Source organism: Dipodomys spectabilis, unplaced genomic scaffold (assembly GCF_019054845.1).
Source record: "Dipodomys spectabilis isolate Male_0828 unplaced genomic scaffold, ASM1905484v1 ptg000003l, whole genome shotgun sequence".
Classification (NCBI taxonomy): Eukaryota; Metazoa; Chordata; class Mammalia; order Rodentia; family Heteromyidae; genus Dipodomys; species Dipodomys spectabilis.
The window spans coordinates 16,182,658-16,201,984 of record NW_024870680.1 but is presented as its reverse complement, the minus strand read 5'-3'; the positions used below and the strand labels follow the sequence as shown (position 1 = coordinate 16,201,984).

Sequence of the window (19,327 nt, the reverse complement as noted above, 5' to 3'; positions counted from 1 at the left end):
GGGGGTGGTGGGGGGAGAAATCTAAAGTAGATGGTATGGGAGGAGAGGACAGGAGTAGAAAAGGAGAAGGCGTTGGAAGGGAGATGAAGAGGGAGAGGGGAGGGAAGGAGAGGGAGAAATTAAGGAAGAGGGAGAGGCAGGACAATGAGTAACTCCCAAAGCCTCTGCCTTGGTTGGCACCTCAGGTTCCAGCAGCAGGATGACTGTGGACTTTGCAGCAGACCACCCCTAGTCAAGCCCTCCCCCCGCACCCCCCCCCCCATGTCCTGGAGTCATAGTTCATTGGCTGGGGGCTGGCAGTAGTCTTCTGGTGAGGTGGGACTCTCTGGGAAGATCTGAGGGAATTAAGGAAGTGACTCTGTCTTGGTTCCCTTCAGCACCTTGGCCTGACAGCAAGAAAGGAATTGACTATTTTTTTGTGTGCATCTGAAACCATTTCTAAGTTGAAGAAATTTCTTCACTCACAGAGGGCAGAAACTTGCCCTCTGTCAGCCAGTCCCATACATGAGCGGATGGAGGCCAGACTGTGGCAAGGTAACTGCTTAGCTTCTTGTTGGCTGTGCTGAACTCATGGAGGAGACCCTGAAGCCTTATTTAGGGCCTGCTTTAATTTTTTTTTTTTTTTTTGGGTCCGGTCGTGGGGCCTGAACTCTGGGGCTGGGCGCTGTCCCTCAGCTCTTCAGCTCAAGGCTCTACCACTTGAGCCACAGCGCCACTTCTGGCTTTTTTCTTTTTGCTTATGTGGTGCTGAGGAATCGAACCCAGGGCCTCAGGCATGCAAAGGCAAGCGCTCTACCACGGAGCCACCTTCCCAGCCCCCCTGCTTTAATTTTATATGGCTCTGCATCAGGTTCTTCAGTCCTTCCAGTAAGTCTATGAGTCTTGTAAATTTAATAACTTATTATTATTAAGCATTTAATACATTATCATTATCTTACTTAACTAAGATAGAGTTTGGTTCTCTTTGCAGGGTACCAGTGGCTCTTGCCTGTAATCCCAGCTACTCAGATGGCTGAGACCTGAATGGTCTCAGTTTAAAGCCAGTCCAGGTAGAATAGTCTATCTTCAATTAACCAGCAAAAAGCTAGGCAGCAGGGATGGCCCAAGTGGTAGAATGCAAATGGTAGAAATGCAAGGCCCTGAGTTCGAGTCGCTCTTTCTTGAAATACAGGAATTGCACTAGATTATCTAAAAGCCCCTGGCTGTCAGGAGAATAGGCTAGAATTGGGGGGTGGTCCTGCAGCTTGGTTAGGAGCAGAGGTAGAGAAAAGCCAGAAATGAAGTGGTGTCAGAGGCAAAACAGTTTGCTTTCTTACTGTGGTGGCCTGGACTGAAGACTCCATGAGAGCCACAGGCTGTGGGTAGGGGTCAGAGATCAGCCTAAGGGGGAGACGGACGCGTGGATTGTGCAGCAGTGGGGACAGTTTAAAGAGAATGAAAGAGCCAGGAGCCGGTGGCTCATGCCTGAAATGCTAGCTACTCAGGAGGCTGAGATCTGAGGATCACTATTCAAAGCCAGCCAGGGCAGGAAAGTCCGTGAGACTCTTATCTCCAATAAACCACTCAAAAACCAGAAGGGGTGCTATGGCTCAAGCAGTAGAGTGCTCGCCATGAGCTGAAGAGCCTAGGGACAGCACCCAGGCCAGAGTTCAAGCCCCACGACTGACCAAAAGAGAGAGAGAGAGAGAGAGAGAGAGAGAGAGAGAGAGAGAGAGAGAGAGAGAGAGAGAGAATGAAAGAGAAAACCAGGCTCCAAGCTTGCTGTTGGGTGAGAATTAGAGCGTGGATTAGAAGAGGAGCCTGCAGGAATGGTTACAGGTGAGAACTATGAACCCTGAGTGACTTCTGGTTAGGTTGGGTACCCACTAGGGAAAACCCCACACAAAAGGTTGTTGTTATTATTATTATTATTATGTGCTGTAAAATAAGACTGGGGAAGTGGCACTGTGGTTCAAGTGGCAGAGTGCTAGCCTTGAGCTCAAAGAGGCTCAGGGAGAGCCCCAAGGCCTTGAGTTCAAGCCCCACAACCAACCAAAAAATAAGACTGGGAGACAGTGCAGTGCAGACTGGCTGTTGTGTGGGCATCCTTCTTTTTGTTCTCTCCTTCTAGAGGACCGTTTCTCTCCTCAACATTATCTTCTAGTGTTCTAAGATGGCTGCTGGTGTTCCAACCAGCACATCCAATCCTGAGCAGTACCTACAGGAAGGCAGAAAACAAAAGGTGCATCTCTCAGTGAGGTAGCTAGGAAATTTCCTAGAGAAGCCATGCAAAATTCCACTTCTCTGTTTTTAGCCATATAGTCACATCAGCCTGAAAGAGAGTCTAGAAAAAGGTAGAATTTGAACAGGGCACATTAGTGTCTTCTCCCCAAACAGGATCTTGGTTGTTGAGGAATCGGAGAGAATGGGTATGAGGAGGGTGTAGTACAAAAGACCCTTCATGTATTAGCTTTCAGGGTCTACTTGTGTTGTGCCAGGTTCTTGAGGTAGGAATCCAGCTTATCTTCCACGCTCCCCCATCCCTTGTGGCAGGGACTCTCGAAAGGTATGACTCAGGCCTGCAGTCTGGGCTGCAGGCTGGGCTAGGCAGGGTCTGCTTCTAAGTTCACCCATAGGATTATTGTAAGACCTCAGGACACCATGTTCTATTGGACTGGAAGAGCTCAGGTTCTTTGCTGTATTCTGCGCAGAGGTCTCCCTCAGTTTCAGACTTCCCCATGAGGACCAGAGCGTGCAGGCTCTCAAGAGGTTGGGCCTTGAGTCTCACTTCTCTCATCTTCTCCTTCTGACTAGCCAGGATTAGAAGCATGAGCTGTTGTGCCTGGGTTAAGTACAGTGTATGATAGCATTTTGTTCCATTTACATTCATTAGAACGGAATCCATTGAACTGTTGATCCATTGCACTTTCTGGATGCATTTCAAAGTAAGTCGCAGCCATCCACAAACTTCCGTATGCATGCCAATGAGTAAAGAAAATACTTATAATTTTCTTTATGATGAAATGCAAATCTGGTTTCCTCTCTTTTCCCTCCTTTACCTCTGTGTCTACACACCTCCATCTTCTGCGGGCTGGCAGCTTACCCGCCTCCTTCCCCCCCACCCCTGCAATAAACTCTTTTCTGCCTGGAAAAAAAAACCGCCGCCCTCCCTCCTTAGCTGGTCGGATCTTGCTCCGTTGCCCTGTTGGCCCTAAATTTGTGGATTCATAGATCCTCTTACCATAGCCTTCCTATGGCTACAAGGACACATCACCATGTTCACCTTGAGATGAACACGTGCACCATTCAACACCATATTACCATTCCAGAAAGTTCTCTCACGCATCTTCCAGTCTAGTTTCAGCCTATGCTCCCTCACCAGTGACCACTGTTCCAATTCTCTTCAGTAAGCTTAGTGTTGCCTGGTTTTCCTTCTGTGTGCTAGCATAAATGCCATCCATGGTCTTCATATTTGCCCAGGTTGGTGTGGATAGATTAGTTATTACTTTTTTTTCTTGGTGCTGGTTCTGGGGCTTGAACTCAGGGCCTGGGTATTGTCCCTAAGCTTTTGTGTTCAAGGCTAACTCTCTACCACTTGAGCCACAGCTCCACTTCTGGCTTTTTGGTGGTTAATTGGAGATAAGAGTCTCATGGACTTTCTTGCCCAGGCTGGCTTTGAATCATGATCCTCATATCTCAGCCTTCTGAGTAGCTAGGATTACAGTATGAGCCACAGGCCCATACCTACCACATTATTATTATTTTTTTTTATCAATGACCAAATGTTCAGATGACTATTCCTCTGTTGGTAGGATTCTAATATGAAACCCAAGACTCCCACCTCCTAATGTGCCTGCCATGTGTAACCCAGGAATGTCCACTTGTAGTGCTAGCACTCCCATGATTAGGTTGTGTCAGATAGTACCAGTTTTTTTGTTTGAGCTTTTTTGGTGATGGTATGGGGTTTGAATTCAAGGCCTGGTGCTTGTGAGGCAGGTGCACCTCCAATCGCTTTATTATTATCTTTTTTTGCTTTTAGTTTACTTTTTAAGATAATGTCTCACATGTTTGCCTAGGCTGGCTTGTACAGTGTTCCTCCTACCTTATAGCCTTATATCACTGAGTTCAAAGACATGTACTACCACACAGGGCTTATTGATTGAGATGGGGTCTCCTTATATGTTTTGTCCAGGCTGAACTATGATCCTCCCACTCTCTATCTCCTCATACTTGGATTATAGGTGTGAGCATTGGGCCAGCACCAGCAAGGTATGGACTTTAAAAAGAGAAAATAGGCCAGATGCTGGTGACTTATGTCTGTCATCCTAGCTACTCAGGAGGTTGAGATCTGAGGATTGTGGTTCAAAGCCAGGCAAGGCAGGAAAGTCTGTGAGACTCTTATCTCCAATTAACTACCAGAAAACCGGAAGTGGCGCTGTGGCTCAAGTGGTAGAGCACTTGCCTTGAGCTGAAGAGCTGAGGGACAGGGCCCAAGCCCAGAGTGCAAGCCTCACGACTGAGAGAGAGAGAGAGAAACAGAGAGAGAGAGAGAGAGAGAGAGAGAGAGAGAGAGAGAGAGAAAGAGAGAGAGAGAGAGAGAGGCGGAGAGCCAGTGGCTCGTGCCTGTAATCGTAGCTACTCAGGAGGCTGAGATCAAAGGATTAAAGGATTTTGGTTCAAAGTCAGCCTGGGCAGGAAAGTCTGTGACACTTTTTTGCCAGTCCTGGGGCTTAAACTTAGACTGGGTACTGTCTCTGAGCTTCTTTTGCTCAAGGCTACCACTTGAATACAGTGCCATTTCTGGCTTTTTCTGTGTATGTGGTACTGAGGAATCAAACCCAGGGCTTCATGTACACTATACAAACACTCTGCCACTAAGCCACATTCTCAGAGCTGTCCCTAAACTTTTTTACTCAAGGCTAGTGCTCTACCACTTTGAGCCTCAGTGCTACTTCCAGTATTCTGGTAGTTAATTGGAGATAAATCTCATGGACTTTCCTGCCCTGGCTGGCTTTGAACTGTGATCCTCAGATCTTGTTTCCTAAGTAGGTAGGATTACAGGCTTGAGCTACCAGCACCTGGCCTGAAACTTTTATCTCTAAGTAACCACCAAAAAGCCAGAAGTGGAGTTGTGGCTCAAGTGGTAAAGTGCTAATGTGGATCATAAAAGCAGCTCAGTGACAGTGCCCAGGCCCTGTCAAGCCCCAGGACTGGCACAAAAACAATAAAATGAAAAGTAGTGAGGTGGGCCTGACCTAATTATTATATGAGCTCTTGACATGAGCATCTAGATGTCAGAAACATGGAAGCTACAGAAATCAGAAACACAGGGAGGATTTGGCACAGGGATGGGTATTTTTTATAAAGAATGTGGCTGACCTCTGGAGTTCAAGAGCGCCCTCCAGTGGACACAGCTAAGAAAATGGCACCTAGTGGGTGCAACTGAAGGGCTAAAAATCAGCCAAGAGCCAAGAGGGATTCTTCCTTCTGTAAGTTCCTCATCGGTGAGAGCCAACCACGCCCTCCCAGACTTTCCACTTACAGCACTGTGAACTGAAAAACAGGTATCAATGCAGCCAAGCACTGGTGGCTCATGCCTGTAATCCTAGCTACTGAGGAGGCTGAGATCTGGAAGCTAGCAATGGAGTCCCCTAGACTCTAATTAGCAAAATGCTGGGCTGGAGGTATGGGCCAAGTGATAGGAGTGTCAGATGGGAGCAAGCAAGCTGAGTTAGCTTGAGGCCCTGAGTTCAAATCTCATACCAGCAAAAAAAAAAAGTTTGTCCTTTTAATCTCATTCACTCTGTTGTATTTTTTGTTGTTGTTGTTGTTGTTTTGGGTCCGGTCGTGGGGCCTGAACTCTGGGCCTGAGCACTGTCCCTCAGCTCTACAGCTCAAGGCTAGCGCTCTACCACTTGAGCCACAGTGCCACTTCCGGCTTTTTTTTCTTCTTCTGCTTATGTGGTGCTGAGGAAGCAAACCCAGGGCCTCAGGCATGCAAGGCAAGCGCTCTATCACTGAGCCATCTTCCCAGCACCCACTCTGTTGTTTATGGTGTTTTTTTTTTTTCAGCTGAAACTAGGACTTCCTGATGAAGTTAAGTGAAATAGAGATTTTATTTGGTATATTGTAGAAGAAAGAATCCAAAAGAGGTAGGGCGAGGGCAGGTAGGCATGAGTTTAGAAGTGTGACTCCATCCTGCCAGGACCCCAGGACTCTCTGTTTCTAGGCACTGAGAGCACTGCTTGTGAGGGAGTGGGGGTGAGTTTGGAAAGCACTCAGTGACTGGTTTCTACAGACCTGGGATGGTGGGGAGACCTTGCGTGAGGGCTCATGATTTCCAGGGGGTCATAAAGATGCGGTAGCTGTGCTTAACTGTGCCTGGGCAAGCTGGGCATGGCTATGGAGATTTGCCAGCTGTTCTGGGTGCCCTCCTCTGCAGAGAGACCCTGCAGTAACCACTGAGTTCCTAAGTCTGAAAACCTGGGCATTTCACTAAGATCCTGACGATTTGTAGGGCCTTATCCATGCTAGACAAGAGCTCTACCAGCTTTTGGATTTATTTATTTGTGTGTGTGTGTGTGTGTGTGTGTGTGTGTGTGTGTGTGTGTGTGTGTGTGTGCTGGTCCTGGGGCTTGAACTCTGGGCCAGGGCACTGGCCTGAACTTTTTTTTTTTCCTCAAGGATAGTACTCTTAACAGTTGAGCCACAGCTCCATGTTTGGCTTTTTCATGGTTAAATGAAGATAAGAGATTCACGTTAGCGGGGCATGGTGGCTCACGCCTGTAATCCTAGCTACTCAGGAGGCTGAGATCTGAAGATCACAGTTCAAAGCCAGCCTGGCAAGGGAAGTCCATGAGACTCTTATCTCCAATTATTCACTAGAAAACTGGGAGTAGTGCTGTGGCTCAAGTAGTAGAGTACTTGCTTTGAGCCAAAGAGCTCAGGGACAGTGCCCAGGCCCAGAGTTCAAGCCCCATGACTACCAAAAAAAAAGACTCATGCTCTGGCGGTTTTGAACCATAATCCTCAGATCTGAGCCTCCCGGAGTAATTCGGGTTTAAGGTATGCGCTTCCAGCTGTCAGTTCCTGTGGGTGGGTTTATTTTGTTTTTGAAGCAGAGTCCAGTTGCCTTTTTGCCTGCACCTGGAACTCAAGATCCTTCTGCCTCTCCTCTCAAGTAACTGCAGGAGTAAATAACTTACAAGAGTAAGCCACAGCACCTGGATTTATTGTCTATTTGAGCAAAAGAAAACCCTAAGTGGTTTGGTCTGTTCTGGCTGGGGTGGAAGTCTGCCTTCATGAAGTTGCTATGGATCCTCTGCCTCTGCCCTATAATTTAGCCCTCAGCATCCTCTTCAGTTTAGGGTTCCCTAAGACCTCTCACCTGTCCCCTGAGGACCAAATGCAGGTCAAAAGGGGAATGCTGGGTACTGCGTGGCTTCCATTCAGCGCATCTTCACTAAATGCTGACCTTTGGTTGCCAATTTGGCGGTGCTGGGAAGTGGGCCTTTAAGGATTGGGCGGATTAGGCATGAGGTCTAGGGGACGTGACTTAATTCCTGAGCAGGTCATAAATAGAACCTGGCGCCTTTTCTCTATCTCTCTCCTACCTTGAGACCTGTCTCCTGTGGAACCCACGGAGCTCACAGAACCCAAGTCCTCTGTTTTCTGAGGCCTTCACAAGAAGCCAAGCACAAGCCATGCTCTGCTCCCAGACTTCCAGAATGGTGAGCCCAAACAATCCCTTTTATTTAGAACTTCCTCTCTCTTGGGGAATTTCTTAGGGTAGAGAAATGGAGGAAGATGGGCTCCCTGTTACCTGGGGGTGCTAGCGTGTCAATGTGTTGGTCTCTGAGTGTTCTGGTGGTCGTGGTATTGTGGAATGTGACTCAGCTGCCAGCATTTTCGAGTGCTGTTTGCTACTTACCCTGCCCTCTGCCTGAAGCATTCTGATCTTTGACCAGGTTTAAGACTTAGTAAAGATTTATTTTAGTGAAATAACAGGGTTAACATAGGGAGACACAGAAAAAAAGAGACATTTCCTGCTCCCTACGCAGAAAATAGGAGTTAAAGACTCAAAAGGGCAGCTTCTACCTAAGCTGGGCCACTTCACATGGTCTTGAATCAATTTTCAAAGGAGGGTGGTGGTTTTTCTACTGTTGAATTTTAAAAGATCTCTGTATATTTTCCACCAGTTCTTGATCAGATAAGTGTGGTTAGCAAGGATTTTCTTCTAGTCTGTGGCTTGTATTTTCATTTTTTTTGGTGTGTCTTGCAGAGGAGAAAAATTTAATTTTAATGAAGTCTAACTTACATTTTTGTTAGTGTGTGTTACTTATTTTTGGGGGTGTGAGGGATGGAACCAGGGCTATGCACCACTAGGTAAGGTTTAAGGATTGTGGTAAAATGCCTGCCCAGCAAACATGAGGCTCCAAGTTCAAATCCAGCATGACCTCTAAGACAAAAACAAAGAAGAAATTTATGAGGGGCTGGGAATGTGGTTTAGGGGTAGAGTGCTTGCTTAGCATGCATGAAGCCCTGGGTTCAATTCAATAAACAGAAAAGGCCAGAAGTGGCGCTGTGGCTCAAGTGGTAGAGTGCTAGCCTTGAGAAAAAGGTCAGGGACAGTGCTCAGTCCTTGAGTTCATGTCCTAGCACTGCAAACCAACAACAAAAACACAAGAAATTTGGGGCTGGGAAGGTGGCTCAGTGGTAGAGTGCTTGCCTTGCATGCATGAGGCCCTGGGTTCGATTCCTCAGCACCACATAAGCAAAAAGAAAAAAGCTGGAAGTGGCGCTGTGGCTCAAGTGGTAGAGTGCTAGTCTTGAGTTGAAGAGCTGAGGGACAGCGCCCAGGCCCAGAGTTCAGGCCCCATGACCGGACCCAAAAAAAAAAAAAAAAACCACAAGAAATTTATGAATCATGTTTTTGGGATTGCAGCCAGAAAACTCATAATTACCCAAGATTATAACCCTGATTTTGTCTTCAAACCATGATCCTTAGATTTCTCTTGTATTAACTTCTAGGAGTTTTATATTAGGCCTATGACTTATACACACATTTTACTAATTGTGCCAAATTAAAATGTGTATGATTTAGCCGGGCGCCGTGGCTCATGCCTGTAATCCTAGCTACTCAGGAGGCTGAGATCTGAGGATCGAGGTTCAAAGCCAGCCTGGGCAGAAAAGTCCATGAGACTTTTTTTTTTTTTTTTTTTGGGGTCCAGTCGTGGGGCCTGAACTCTGGGCCTGGGCGCTGTCCCTCAGCTCTTCAGCTCAAGGCTAGCGCTCTACCACTTGAGCCCCAGCTCCACTTCTGGCCTTTTTTTATTTTTCCTTTTTCCTTTTTTTTGTGTTGGTCCTAGGGCTTGAACTCAGGGATTGGGTACTGTTTCTGAACATTTTTGCTCAAGGCCAGTGCTCTACCACTTGAGCCATAGCTCCACTTCTGGCTTTTTGGTAGAGACAAGATTCTCAGACTTTCCTGCCTGGACTGGCTTTGAACTACAATTCTCAGATTCAGCCACCTGATTAGTTAGAATTACAGGCATCAACCACAGGTATGTGGCATAGACCTGTTTCAATATGTTTAAGCTAATACAAAATAGCACAAGATAAAAGCTGTGGAAATTATGGTAAAATTTATTGTTAGGTTTTGTGTGTGTGTGTGTGTGTATGTGTGTGTGCATGCGCACCTGTATTAGGGCTTGAACTCAGAGCTTGGGCTGTCCATAAACTTTTTTTTGCCCAAGGCTAGTGCTCTACCATAGAGCTATAGCCCTACGTGTGTGTGTGCACGCGTGCACGTGCAGATTCATATGGTTAATTGGAGATCAAAGTCTTGCAGACTTTCCTGCCTGGGCTGGCTTTGCACTGCAATCCTCAGACCTCAATTTCTGAGTAACTAGGGTTTACAGATAGGAGTTCTGGCACCCAGCAGCACAACTTAATTTTATAAATGACTGCTAGCTGTCTTTCCTAGTGGAAGCACCATTTTTTATTTCAGTTGGCAACCATTGAGAGTTCTTGTTGCTTCTTATCCTTAGTATCATTTGGTTGTGTCAGTGTTTGGATTTTCTTTATCATGTTGCCCTTTGCACCAGGCTTCAGCTTCCTCCATGTTGTAGCTCTTCAGTGGCGTGTGTGTGTGTGTGTGTGTGTGTGTGTGTGTGTGTGTGTGTGTGTCGTGGGGCTTGAACTCTGGGTCACTGTTCCTGAGTTCTTCAGCGTAAGGTGAGTGCTCTGATACTTGAGCCACAGCGCTACTTCTGGTTTTCTGGTGGTTAATTGGAGGTAAGAGTCTCAAAGACTTTCCATCTGGGCTGGCTTTGAACCTTGATCCTCAGATCTCAGCCTCCTGAGTAGCTAGGTTACAGGCATGAGCCACCAGTGCCTGGCTTGTTTTTTCTTATAATAGCTCTGTGGTGAAGTCTGAAGTCTAGAATTGTGATTCCACCAGCATTGCTTTATTGCCCAGCTTTTCTTGGTATTTTTGGGGTCTTTTGTAGTTCCAGACAAATTTTTGTACTGAGATGTGAACTCGGGGTCTCTACCACTGAGTCATACCTCCAGACCTATTTCTTCACTGGTAACTTTATTTTTTGTGTATATGCTACTGTTGAGACTTGAACTCAGGGCCTGAGCATTGTCTCTGTCCTTTTTTGCTCAAGGCTAACACTCTGCCACTTGCCACAGCTCTACTCCTGGCTTTTTGGTGGTAAATTAGAGATAAGAATGTCATGGACTTTGTTGCCCAGGCTGGCTTTGAACTGTGATCCTTGGATCTGTCTTCTGAGTAGCGAGGATTACAGGTATGAGCCATGAAGCCTGTCTTGGTTATTTGTGAGATACTATTTCACTTTTTTGTTGAAGTATATGTCTAGATCATAATCTACCTACTTTATGCTTCCCATCATAGCTGGGATGTTTTGCATGTCAGCATATCCAGCTTCTTCTATTTAGATGAAGTCTCATGAACTTTTCTGCCTGGGCGGGCCTAGAACTGCATTTCAGCCTTTAATGTAGCTATGATGACAGGAATGAGAACCAGCACCCAACTCCAATTCTTTTTTTGTTTTTGGTTATGGGTACTGGGACTTGAAAACTCTCTAAACTTTTTCTCTCACAGCTGGTGCTCCACCACTTGAACCACACCTCTACTTACAAATTTTGCTGGTTAATTGTAGATAAGAGTCTTTTGGATGTGTCTGCTTGAGCTGATTTTGAGCTTCTATACTCAGATGTCAGCCTCTTGAGTGGCTAGGTTTATAGGTGTGAGCACTCGTGCCCAGCCTTCCTTGCATTTCTATATACTAACAATTAGAAAAACATTCACATGTGGAGGTGGAGTCATGGCTCAGGTGGTTGAACACCCGCCAATGAGCAAAAGCATCAGATACCAAGTTCAAGTCTTAGTCTCTGACCAAAAAAAAAAAGTTTACAATAATAACAGAAAGAACAAACAGGCAGGAGCTTTATAGAATAAATTAGAAAGTACTGTTTTTCAATTTTATGGAAACTGTTTGAGGATTGGCATTAATTCTTTTAAGTTTTTAATAGAATTAACCAGTGAATCTGTCAGGTCTTGGCAGGGGCTTAAGAGATTTTTTTTTTCTTTGCTGATACTAGAGTTTAAAATCAGGAGCTAGATGGTGTCTCAGCTTCTTAAACTCTACTGCTTGAGCCTACCACATCTGGCTTTTTGCTAATTAATTTTGGAGATAAGTGTCTTATAGACTGGCTTTGAATTGAGATCCTCAGATCTCAGGTTTCTGAGTAGCTAGGATTACAGGTGTGAGCCACTGGAAGCTCAGGTAGTCTCCTTACTAGTTGAGATCCACTTGTTGAAGAGTTGCTCTCCTGGGTGGTATTGCCAGGTGCTATGGACCTTATGGGGTGGGGCCTATGCAGATTCCTTAGGTCACTGGAAGCATGTCTTGAAAGAGGAGGTGGAGCCCAGTCCTTTCCTTTCTGGCTCAGGATGGTTGCACTTTCCAGGATGTACTGCTCCATGATGTGCTACCATTTGTCACCCTTCCTTACTAGAACTGAGCTGATTTAGGTGCCATACCTTTGGACCGTCCAATTGTGAGCCAAGTAAAATTTTGTTTAATAATTTGCTGGTACTGAGGCTCAAAGACCGGGTCCTGTACTCTATCTAACAGCTGATAGAGAAGTGGGGGTGAGATACACTCCCACTTCTGCTTGTTTGGAGATGAGTCCCTTGGATTTGTCTGCCTAAGCTGGCTTTGAACCTTGATTCTCAGATCTCAACCTCCTGAATAGCTAAGATTTTAGGTGTCAGCCACCGATGTGTGTCTAGAGGGTTTTTTTTTTTCACCATCTTGTGGAGAAAGCTGAACAAGAGTACAGAAGGCCCTGAATTCAAGCCCTACTGGTACCCCCTCATCTGCACACACCTGCACACACACACACAGCCTTGCTATTTAATCCAGGCTGGCCTCAATCTTGTGATTCCTCTTCCTGAATGCTTGGATTACAGGTGTGGTGGCCACCTTTTCTCAGTTGTTTCTGCTGTTATTAACAATGTGAAATTAAATGCACATTATAGGTCTATTCATATTTTGTTTTTTCATTATTTAGTCTTGGCAGGTTTATATTTCTGGCAATTTATCCATTTCACCTAGGGCCTGGAGTAGGAACCTTTATCTTGCCAATAGCCATTTGGTTATTTATAACACTTGTGGTGCTTACATATACAATCATCAACACGTGCAGCAATACACGTGTCTGTCCTATCAGGTACAAATTGGTTCTCTGGACTTTTTCTCTTTTTGCCAATCCTAAGGTGTGCACTCAGGGCCTGAACACTGTCCCTGAGCTGCTTTTGCTTAAGGCTAGCACTCTACCACTTGAGCCATAGCACCACTTCCAGCTTTTTGTTTATGTGGTACTGAGGAAATCAAACCCAGGGCTTCATGCATGCCAGGCAGGCACTCTACCACTAAGCCACATTCCCAGCATCTCTGGGCTTTATACAGCCTGAGGGGGAACAAAAGTCTCCTCATTCAATAGGTCACCCTATTATATGGGCATATAATTCTTCAGAGGACGCGTGTGTGTGTGTGTGTGTGTGTGTGTGTGTGTGTGTGTGTGTGTGTGTGTGTGTGTGTGTGTGTGTGTGTGTGTGTGTGTGTGTGTGTGGTGCTGGGGTTTGAACTTGAGCCTTGTATATGTAGGTCCCCAGCCTTAATTTTTTTTTTTTTTTGGTTGTGAAGCTTGAACAAAGGGCCTGGGCACTGTCCCCAAGCACTTTAGCTCAAGGATAATGCTCTATCACTTTGAGCCACAGCCCTTCTGGTTTTCTGGTGGTTAATTGGAGATGAGGCTCAAAGCCTTTCCTGCCTAGGCTGGCATCTTTTGTTCTTAACTATTCTAGAATCCTGAGTAGATAGCATAGTGTCACAACTTTTAAGAAGTATATGGATCTGCAGTTTTCCTTCCATTGCTGTCCCCAGATGCATGGTTCCCTCCCTCCCTGAGGTGCTTTATTTATTTATTTATTTTTTTTGGGTCCGGTTATGGGGCCTGAACTCTGGGCCTGGGCGCTGTCCCTCAGCTCTTCAGCTCAAGGCTAGTGCTCTACCACTTGAGCCACAGCGCCACTTCTGGCTTTTTTTCTTTTTTGCTTATGTGGTGCTGGGGAATCAAACCCAGGGCCTCATGCATGCAAGGCAAGCGCTCTACCACTGAGCCACCTTCCCAGCTCCCCCTGAGGTACTTTATGAATATATGAGCAAGTAGATCTGCCTTCCTTTTCTTACTGTCTCATTAATTACTGGTAGAATAAACAAAAACAACACTATTTGTACATTTTAGTTTTATTCAGCCACTTACCAAATGCCATTGATAATGCTAATAGGTTCTCACTATTGCTTTTTGGAGTTTCTTAATACACAATCATTTATCAGCAAAACAAGACAATTTTTCCACTATTCATACTAATGCATTATTCTTCCCTAGTTGTTTTCATCTGAATCTTTAATTTGAATTGTCATACTTTAGGCTTTATAATTTTTTAATCTTTATTTTTGGTGATGGTACTAGGGATTGAATTTAGGCATCAGCAAACACTCTACAACTTGAGCCATACTCTAAGTCCTTTTGCTCTTAATTTGTGTTTGAGTCATGTCCAGGTCTGGCCATGGATTATTTTCCGACCTCTGCCTTGTATAGCTGAGATTATATTGTGTTTATTTTTGAGAAAAGTCTGAGTTTTGGGATTAAAAGTGTTTTGAGTCAGGGTCTCACTAGGCCACTCTCAAGCTGCCCTTGAACTCTCGGCAGTCCTCCTGCCCTGATATCCTGAGTGCAGGATTACAGGTGTGCTTTACCATGCTAAGCTCCCATTTTAGGACTTTTTTTTTTTTTGGTCAGTCATGGGGCTTGAACTCAGGGTCTAGGTGCTGTCCTTGAGCTCTTTTCTCAAGGCTAGGGCACTACCACTTTGTTTTTTTTTTTGGGGGGGGGTCCAGTTGTGGGGTCTGAACTCTGGGCCTGGGCACTGTCCCTCAGCTCTTCAGCTCAAGGCTAGCACTCTACCACTTGAGCCACAGCGCCACTTTCGGCTTTTTCTTTTTGCTTATGTGGTGCTGAGGAATCGAACCCAGGGCCTCATGCATACAAAGCAAGCACTCTACCACTGAGCTACCTTCCCAGCCCCGGCACTACCACTTTGAACCACAGCTCTACTTCTGGATTTCTGGTGGTTAATTGGAGAAAAGAGTCTCCCAGACTTTCTTGCCTTGGCTGGTTCTGAACCATGATCCTCAGATTTCAGCTTCCTGAAGTGCTAGGATTGCAGGTGTGAGCCACCAGTGCCTGGCTGCATCTTAGTAACTCAGAGCTTTAATTTCATCATCACATAAAGTCGCAGAACTTGATAGAATGCCTTCTCAGAATTTTCTGATATATCTGATCTTTTATTTCAAAACTTTAGTCTTGAAGTATAGCTCAAGTGTTAGAATATTAGCCTCGTTCAATCACCTTAGTAACATAACACACACTTATTTTGAAAATTTTAGACTCAGAGGTCCTAAAAATACAAAGAATTTCTGTATATCCTCCCCTCAGATTTCCTCAATGTTTACTTTTGCTGTGTGTGTGTGTGTGTGTGTGTGCGTGCATGTGCGCATACGAATATATAAAACCTCCTGAAATCTGTAATTTTTTTTTCGTTTTGGTTGGTTATAAGGTTTGAACTCTGGGCTTGGGTGCTGTTCCTGAGCTCTTCAGCTCAAGACAAGTGCTTTACCACTTGAGCCACAGCGCCACTTCTGGTTTTCTGGTGGTTTATTGGAGATACAAATCCCAGACTTGCTGGGAAGGTGGCTCAGTGGTAGAGTGCTTGCCTTGCATGCATGAGGCCCTGGGTTCCATTTCTTAGCACCACAAGCAGAAAAAAAAAGCCGGAAGTGGCACTGTGGCTCAAGTGGTAGAGTGCTAGCCTTGAGCAGAAGAGCTGAGGGACAGTGCCCTGGCCCAGAGTTCAGGCCCCACGACTGGACCCCTCCCCCCCAAAAAAGTCTCAGACTTTCCTGCCCAGGCTGGTTTTGGACGTTGATCCTCAGATCTCAGCCTCTTGAGTAGCTAGGATTACAGGCACCAGTGCCTGGCTTGCAAATTCTTTAACCTCTATATTGTCTAAAAATAAGGCTCTCCAGTAATCATAATTATAAAATATATATATTAATAGTCTCTGTACATTTAACTAATATGTTCTTGATGTGGATCATATCAGTAAATTCCTGACACTGAGCCTTGCACGGCTTGAATTAACCTTATGTGAAAACAGGATACAGTTCAGCTTGATTTTTATTTGGAAAATTTGCATTTATAATCATAGGTGAGACTGGGTTAATCTTTTTTGGCACTTTAAAAACTAAATCCAAAATCCACTTAGTGGCTAGGTATGGTGAGATTCAGCACTTTTCAAGGCAGAGGAAGATGGATCAAGAGTTTGAGAGCCAGGCCAGCTGAGCTATAGTAGGACTCTGCCCATCCTTTTCTCTTGTTTTTTGTCAGTCATGGGGCTTGAACTCTGGGCCTAGGGGCTGTCCCTCAGCTCTTCAGCTCAAGGCTAGTGCTCTACCACTTGAGCCACAGCACCACTTTGTTTTCTGGTGGTTTATTGGAGATAGAGTCTCATGGACTTTCCTGGCCCGCTGGCTTTGAACCGTGATCCTCAGATCTCAGCCTCCTGAGTAGCTAGGATTACAGGTGTGAGCCACCAGCGCCCAGCTTTCTGCCCATCCTTTTCTTTGTCTGAAGTTTATATACGTGTGGTGCCTAGTGCTAGGCAACTGCTTAACCGCTGTGCTATACCTTTGAGCTGAGAACACAATCTTGACACAAGGTTTTACTTATGTAGGCCAGGCTATCCTAGAACTCATGGCTCAGCCTTGAGTGCTGGGATTATAAGGATGTACCACTATGCTTCCTACCAATCTCTTTTTGTGCCAGTACTGGGGCTTGAACTTAGGGTCTGGATGCTGTCCCTGAGCTTTTTTTGCTCAAGGCTATATTCTAGCACTTGAACTATAGCTCCAATTCCAGTTTTATGGTGGTTAATTGGAGCTAAGAGTCTCATGGCCTTTCCAGCCTAGGTTGGCTTTGAACTTCCTCCTGAGTAGCTAGGATTACAGGTGAACCATTAATGGTTGGCCTCAGATAAATTTTTAAAACATTATTTTGTTATTAAAGTGATGAACAGAGGAGTTACTATTTCAAAAGTCAGGTAATGGTACAATTCTTTTTAGATAATGTCATCCTTTTACTTTTCCCCGTTTCTCCTAGTATCTGGCCTCTGATAATTAAAAAAAAAAATGTATCTTTTGTATAGTTTTTCTTCCTATTTTAGCTTCTCATTTTGATTGGCTCATTTTCTATTATCTTGAGGTTTCAATAGTTGTTTTAGAAATTTAGGAGAAAAAAAATCACTACACACTTGTTTTTTGTTTTCTAGCTCATGCTGGCCTTGAACTTCAGCTCTTCCTGCCTTAGCCTCCTGAGAGCCAGGATTACAAGGTATCTACCATCATGTGTGGTAGCTAAGGTTTTTTTCTTTGGACAATGATAATATTTTTACATTTAAACATGTACCACCATACTATGCCTGGTTTAAGATTTTCTCTTTGAACAATAAGGTTGTGGGGGGTGGGCGGGGCATGGAAAAAAAGAAGGTTGTTATATTTAAGTCTTAGGACCCTCTAGGGTTCTGGGACTCAGAGCTCCAATCCTGTTTGGTCCCAATGCCTGGCCACAGGCACATGATAAATACAATCACCCTCCCCTACCCTCCCCCCTCAGCCCTGGGGCTTGGTTTCTGGGCCTGGATCTTTTGCTCCAAGCTAGCACTCTACCACTTGAGCCACAACACCACTTCTGGCTTTTTCTGTTTATGTGGTACTGAGGAATCAAACCCAGAGCTTCATGCATGCTAGGCAAGCAGTCTACCACTAAGCCACATTCCCAGCCCCATATATAAGTATTCTAAGCAAACAAATGACACTGTTCTGTCTCAGAGCAACTGTACAATGTATACAAGCTGCAAGTCCCCTGCCCCAAATCCATCCAAGTACTCCTGGGACATCTATCAGTGCTGGTACTGGGGAAAAAAAAAAAAAAAAAGCTCAGTGCTTCAGCATTTGGGCTCCTTGGAGCTTATATTCTACTGACAAAAACAGACATACGGCAAGTGAGCTGAGCAATGCCAGGATGTGATGGAAGCACAGGAAATGGGTTAAACATGACCTGGGAGGTCTGGCAAGGCAATTTTGGAAGAAGTAACTGTTGCTTAGATCTCCAAGATCTAAGACTCAAACCTTCTAAGGGAAGTCTGCCCACCACATAGAAGAGACAGCAAGAGAAAAATGCAGTGAAGGTTTATGGTTAGACTAGACAGTAGGCATCAATATGAACTCCTGCCTTTTACCAGTATTTAGAGGGACACACAAAACTCTGTATGTGTGTGTGTGTGTTAACATACACATTTATTTCCTGACTCAGTCTGCTCAGAGGCCCAGAAACAACAATGCTTAAGTATCAATGAGTGTATCTAATGTCCAGATCTTGGTTTCTAAGCAACAAGAAGTCATTTGGCCTATTCAATAAAAGGAACCAGGATCTTCTGGGAGAAATGGCTGATGCCAGGCAGGGAAAGGTGGGAGAACCTCAAACAACATCTTGAGGTGAAGATGTTCAAGAACATGTTCAAGAAATAATTGGAGCAGTGCTGAAAGAGTCCACACTAGCCAAATGTGGGGTAATCTGAGCAACAAAATGAACTGTTAGTACCAAATTATAACGCAATGAGTAACATTAGTATTTTCAAACTAATATAAATTGCTGAATAGATAAGGGAAAAGGCTCTTCCTCATTGGAGGATACAAATGAATACAGATACATAAGGAACAAGAAAGCCAGCATTAGATAAATACAACACATATACTTGAAAGCAAGAGCCACTGAGATATGAAACTTTGTAGGTTAGGTAATATACAACACTTAAACAGCTTCACACTGGGGATGTGGCTGGCTCAAGTGGAGTGTGTGCCTAATAAGCTTGAGGACAAGGTCAAACCCCAGAGTAAGGTGAACAAAGAACAGCTTCAGTATCTCCCCAGATCAACCCAGGGCCTCATGAGCGCTACATGAGCACTTGTAGCTTTCCAGTGGTAGATCTACCACCCCCAGCTTACGCTGAGGGTCACACGAGCAGACTGGCTGCTGTGAGGCACCAAGGGCAGAGCCCCCCACCCCCAGTCTGCACATGTGAACACACTGGACAAACCCAAATGGTGGGGGCAGGGGCCTTGCAGGACAACACGGACTCCTCAGCACCATGGCCAGAGCAGACAGAAGAAACTGCCACAAGTGGATGGACAAACTGAGGGGAACATGACAATGTGTGCAGTATGGGGTGTCCTGGCTCCAATCTGGACCAGAGAAAGTACAAAAGGGGGAAAACTAGGCAAAATTCAAGTCCTACATGTCAGCAGTACTGCCACTATGTCATGTTCTGGTTTTCTCATTACAGTATGGCTTTACGCAATGTTTGTCTTAGGAACTGGAGAAAGGTCTATAAGGACTCTACTATTTTTGTAATTTTTTTATTTTTTTGTCGGTCGTGGGGCTTGAACTCTGGGCTTGGGAGCTGTCCCTGTGCTCTTCAGCTCAAGGTGAGCGCTCTATCTCTTGAGCCACAGCGCCACTTCCAGGTTTCTAGTGGTTTATTGGAGATGAGTCTCACAGGACAAAGCTTGGGCTGGCTTTGAACTGTGATCCTCAGATCTCAGCCTCCTGAGTAGCTAGGATTACAGGTGTG

At 45.2% G+C, this 19,327-nt stretch overlaps 1 long non-coding RNA gene across 1 annotated transcript; it reads right to left on the bottom strand.

Moving 5' to 3' along the window:
• Positions 1-12,988: 12,988 nt before the first annotated feature.
• Positions 12,989-19,158, bottom strand: LOC122115317. Its single transcript, XR_006148744.1, has 3 exons — positions 18,891-19,158; positions 17,546-17,548; positions 12,989-13,002 (listed from the first exon to the last, which is right to left on the bottom strand). It is a non-coding gene; the product is annotated as an uncharacterized LOC122115317 (long non-coding RNA).
• Between the last annotated feature and the right edge of the window lie 169 nt (positions 19,159-19,327).